Source organism: Pan troglodytes, chromosome 11, assembly GCF_028858775.2.
Source record: "Pan troglodytes isolate AG18354 chromosome 11, NHGRI_mPanTro3-v2.0_pri, whole genome shotgun sequence".
In the NCBI taxonomy this organism is placed as follows: Eukaryota; Metazoa; Chordata; class Mammalia; order Primates; family Hominidae; genus Pan; species Pan troglodytes.
The window spans coordinates 89196458-89202457 of NC_072409.2; positions in this window are offsets into that span (position 1 = coordinate 89196458).

A 6000-nucleotide genomic window follows, 5' to 3' on the forward strand; every position below is an offset into this window, starting at 1 on the left:
ATCTCCCTGGGAGAGAGCACCTGGGGGAAGGGGTGGCTGTGGGCACAGCTTCACCAGATTTAAATGTCCCTGCCTACTGGCTCTGAAGAGAGCAGCAGATCTCCCAGCACAGGGCTCCAGCTTTGCTAAGGGACAGATCGCCTCCTCAAATGGGTCCCTGATGCCCATGTCTCTTGATGGGCAGACACCTCCCAGCAGGGGTTGACAAGACACCTCATACAGGAGTGCTGTGGCTGGCATCTGGTGGGTGCCCCTCTGGGATGAAGCTTCCAGAGGAAGGAACAACAGCAATCTTTGCTGTTTTGCAGCCTCCGCTAGTGATAACCAGGCAAACAGGGTCTGGAGTGGACCTCCAGCAAACTACAGCAGACCTGTAGCAGAGGGGCCTGACTGTTAGAAGGAAAACTAACAAATAGAAAGGAATAGCATCAACATCAACAAAAAGGACGTCTACACAAAAACTCCATCTGAAGGTCACCAACATCAAAGACCAAAGGTAGATAAATCCATGAAGATGACAAAGAACTGGTGCAAAATAGCTGAAAATTCCCAAAACCAGAATGTCTCTTCTCCTCCAAAGGACCACAGCTCTTCAGCAGCAAGGGAACAAAACTGGATGGAGAATGAGTTTGATGAATTGACAGAAGTAGGCTTCAGAAGGTGGGTAATAACAAACTTCTCTGAGCTAAAGGAGCATTTCTAACCCAATGCAAGGAAGCTAAGAACGTTGACGAAAGGTTAGAGGAATTGCTAACTAGAATAACCAGTTTAGACAAGAACATAAATGACTTGATGGAGCCGAAAAACATGGCATGAGAACTTAGTGAAGCATACACAAGTATCAGTGGGCGAATTGATCAAGAAGAAGAAAGGATATCAGAGATTGAAGGTCAACTTAATGAAATAAAGTGTGAAGACAGGATTCGAGAAAGAAGAATGAAAAGGAACAAATAAAGTCTCCAAGAAATATGGGACTATGTGAAAAGACCAAACCTACATTTGATTGGTGTACCTGAAAGGGATGGGGAGAATGGAACCAAGTTGGAAAACACTCTTCAGGATATCATCCAGGAGAACTTCCCCAACCTAGCAAGACAGGCCAACAATCAAATTCAGGAAATACATAGGACACCACAAAATACTCCTTGAAAAGAGCAACTCCAAGACACATAATCATCAGATTCACCAAGGTTGAAATGAAGGAAAAAGTGTTAAGGGCAGTCAGACAGAAAGGTCAGGTTACCCATAAAGGGAAGCTCATCAGACTAACAGTGGATCTCTCTGCAGAAACCCTACAAGCCAGAAGAGAGTGGGGGCCAATATTTAATACTCTTAAAGAAAAGAATTTTCAACTGAGAATTTCATATCTGGCCAAACTAGCTTCATAAGTGAAGGAGAAATAACATCCTTTACAGACAAGCAAATGCTGAGAGATTTTGTCACCACCAGGCCTACCTTAGAAGAGCTCCTGAAGAAAGCACTAAATATGGAAAGGAAAACCAGTACCAGCCACTGCAAAAACATACCAAATTGTAAAGACCATCAACACTATGAAGAAACTGCCTCAACTAACAGGCAAAATAACCAGCTAGCATCCTAATGACAGGATCAAATTCACACATAACAATAAGGCTAAATGCCCCAATTAAAAGACACAGACTGGCAAATTAGATAAAGAGTCAAGAGTCATCAGTGTGCTGTATTTAGGAGACCCATCTCACATGCAAAGACACACTCAGGCTCAAAATAAAGGGAGTTTACCAAACAAACAGAAAGAAAAAAAAAAAGCAGGGGTTGCAATCCTAGTCTCTGATAAAACAGACTTTAAATCAATAAAGACCACAAAAGACAAAGAAGGGCATTACATAATGGTAAAGGGAGCAATGCAACAAGAAGAGCTCACTATCCTAAATATATATGCACTCAATACAGGAGCACCCAATACAGGAGCACCCAGATTCACAAAGCAAGTGCTTAGAGACCTACAACGAGACTTAGACTCCCAAACAATAATAGTGGAAGACTTTAATACCCCACTGTCAATATTAGACAGAAAATTAACAAGGATATTCAGGACTTGAACTCAGCTCTGGACCAAGTGGACCTAATAGACATCTGCAGAACTCTCCACCTCAAATCAACAGAATATACATTTTTCTCAGCACCACTTTGCACTTATTCTAAAATTGACCACATAAGTGGAAGTAAAACACTCCTCAGCAAATGCAAAACAACAGAAATCATAACAATCTCTCAGATCACAGTACAATCAAATTAGAACTCAGGATTAAGAAACTCACTCAAAACTGCACAACTACGTGGAAACTGAACAACCTACTCCTGAATGACTACTGGGTAAATAATGAAATTAAGGCAGAAATAAATAAGTTCTTTGAAACCAATAAGAACAAAGATACAATGTACCAGAATCTCTGGGGCACAGCTAAAGCGGTGTTTAGAGGGAGATTTATAGCACTAAATGCCCACAGGAGAAAGCGGGAAAGATCTAAAATCGACATCCTAACGTCACAATGAAAAGAACTAGAGAAATGAGAGCAAACAAATTCAAAAGCTAGCAGAGGACAAGAAGTAACTAAGATCAGAGCAGAACTGAAGGAGATAGAGACACGAAAAGACTTTTGAAAAAATCAATGAATCCAGGAGCTGGGTTTTTGAAAAGATCAACAAAAAAGATAGATCACTAGCCAGACTAATAAAGAAGAAAATAGAGAATAGACACAATAAAAAATGATAAAGGGGATGTCACCGCTGATTCCACATAAATACAAACTACCATCAGAGAATCCTATAAACATCTCTATGCAAATATACTAGAAAATTTGGAGGAAATGGATAAATTCCTGGATACGTACACCCTCTCAAGACTAAACCAGGAAGAAGTTGAATCCCTGAATAGACCAATTACAAGTTCTGAAATTAAGGCAGTCATTAATAGCCTACCAACCAAAAAAAGCCCAGGACCAGACAGATTCACAGCCAAATTCTACCAGAGGTACAAAGAGGAGCTGGTACCATTCCTTCTGAAATTATTCCAAACTATAGAAAAAGAGGGGCTCCTCCCTAACTCATTTTATGAGGCCAGCATCATCCTGATACCAAAGCCTGGCAGAGACACAACAAAAAAGAAAACTTCAGGCCAATATCCCTGATGAACATTGATGTGAAAATCCTCAATAAAACACTGGCAAACTGAATCCAGCAGCACATCAAAAAGTTTATCCACCACGATCAAGTTGGCTTCATCCCTGGGATGCAAGCCGGGTTCAACATATGCAAATCGATAAACGTAATTCATCACATAAACAGCCAATGACAAAAACCACATGATTATCTCAATAGATACAGAAAAGGCCTTCGATAAAATTCAACACTCCTTCATGCTAAAAATTCTCAATAAGTTAGGTATTGATGCAACATATCTCAAAATGATAAGAGCTATTTAGGACAAACCCACAGCCAATATCATACTGAATGGGCAAAAGCTGGAAGCATTCCCTTTGAAAACCAGCACAAGACAAGGATGTCCTCTCTTACCACTCCTATTCAACATAGTATTGGAATTCCTGGACAGGGCAATCAGTCAAGAGAAAGATATAAAGGGTATTCAAATAGGACGAGAAGAAGTCAAATTGTTTCTGTTTGCAGATGACATGATTGTATATGTAGAAAACCCCATCATCTCAGCCCAAAATCTCCTTAAGCTGATAAGCAACTTCAGCAAAGTCTCAGGATACAAAATCAGTGTGCAAAAATCACAAGCATTCCTATGCACCAATAACAGACAAAGAGAGAGCCAAATCATGAGTGAACTCCCATTCACAATTGCTTCAAAGAGAATAAAATAATTAGGAATACAACTCACAAGGGATGTGAAGGTCCTCTTCAAAAAGAACTACAAATCACTGCTCAAGGCAATAAGAGGACACAAAACAAATGGAAAAACATTCCATGCTCATTGATGGGAAGAATCAATATTGTGAAAATGGCCACACTGCCCAAAGTAATTTATAGGTTCAATGCAATCTCCATCAAGCTACCATCAACTTTCTTCACAGAATTAGAAAAAACTACTTTAAATTTCATATGGAACCAAAAAAAAAAGCCTGTATAGCCAAGACAATCCTAAGCAAAAAGAACAAAGCTGGAGGCATTGCACTACCTGACTTCAAACTATACTACAAGGCGACAGTAAACAAAACAGCATGGTACTGGTACTAAAACAGAAATATAGACCAATGGAACAGAACAGAGGCCTCAGAAATAGCACCACACATCTATGACCATCTGATCTCTGACAAACCTGACAAAAACAAGCAATGGGGAAAAGATTCCCTATTTAATAAATGGTGTTGGGAAAACTGGCTATCCATATGCAGAAAACTGAAACTGGACCCCTTCCTTACATATTATACAAAAATTAACTCAAGATGGATTAAAGACTTAAACATAAGACCTAAAATGATAAAATCCCTGGAAGAAAACCTAGGCAATACCATTCAGGACATGGGCATGGGCAAAGACTTCATGATTAAAACACCAAAAGCAATGGCAACAAAGGCCAAAATTGACAAATGTAATCTAATTAAACTAAACAGCTTCTGCACAGCAGAATTAACTATCATCAGAGTGAACAGGCAACCTACAGAATGGGGGAAATTTTTGCAATTTACCCATCTGACAAAGGGCTAATATCCAGATTCTACAAAGAACTTAAACAAATTTACAAGAAAAAACCCCATCAAAAAGTGGGCAAAGGATATGGACAGACAGTTCTCAAAAGAAGACATTTATGAAGCCAACAAGTATATGAAAAAAAGCTCATCATTACTGGTCATTAGAGAAATGCAAATCAAAACCACAATGAGATAGCATCTCACGCCAGTTAGAATGGTCATCATTAAAAAGTGAGGAAACAACAGATGCTGGAGAGGATGTGGAGAAATAGGAATGCTTTTACACTGTTGGTGGGAGTGTAAATTAGTTCAACCGTTGTGGAAGACAGTGTGGCGATTCCTCAAGGATCTAGAACCAGCAATACCATTTGATCCAGCAATCCCATTACTGGGTATATAACCAAAGGATTATAAATAATTCTCTATAAAGACACATGCACATGTATGTTTATTGGGGGAACTGTTCACAATAGCAAGACTTGGAACCAACCCAAATGCCCATCAATGATAGACTGGATAAAGAAAATGTGGCACATATACACCATGGAATACTATGCTGCCATCAAAAAGGATGAGTTCATGTCCTTTGCAGGGACATGGATGAAGCTGGAAACCATCATTTTCAGCAAACTAGCACAAGAACAGAAAACCAAACATCGCATGTTCTCACTCATAAGTGGGAGTTGAGCAATGAGAACACGTGGACACAGTGAGGGGAACATCACACACTGAGGCCTGTCGGGGGTTGGGGGGCTAGGGGAGAGATAGCATTAGGAGAAATACCTAATGTAGATTACGGGTTGATGGGGGCAGAAATCCACGAAGCCATGTGTATACCTATGTAACAAACCTGCACATTCTGCACATGTATCCCAGAACTTCAAGTATAATGATAATAGTAATAATAAAAGAATAAGGCCCAGACAGGTGGAGAGATGGCAGGATATGCAGAGGAGGTAAAGGTATGCATTTCTATTTTGTCATTAATTTCTTTTTGTGGAAATAGTTACATGACTTCTGCTTTATGATAGCTGAATTGGTGTATGGCTGAAGGAAACTGTTTAGCAAAATGGATAAGATTCTGGATTATGGAGCATGCGTCTTGGCTTCAATTCCCAGACCTGCCATGTGGCAGCTGGGTGATTGCTGTAGGCTGGAAAATGAATAGTCAGAGAATATTCATGTCCTAATTCCTGGAACCTGTAAATGTTACCTTATATGAAAAAACAATCTTTGTAACATGATTAAGTTAGGGTTCTTGAGATCGGGGAGGTTATTGTGGATTATTAGGTCGGGCTGTAAATGT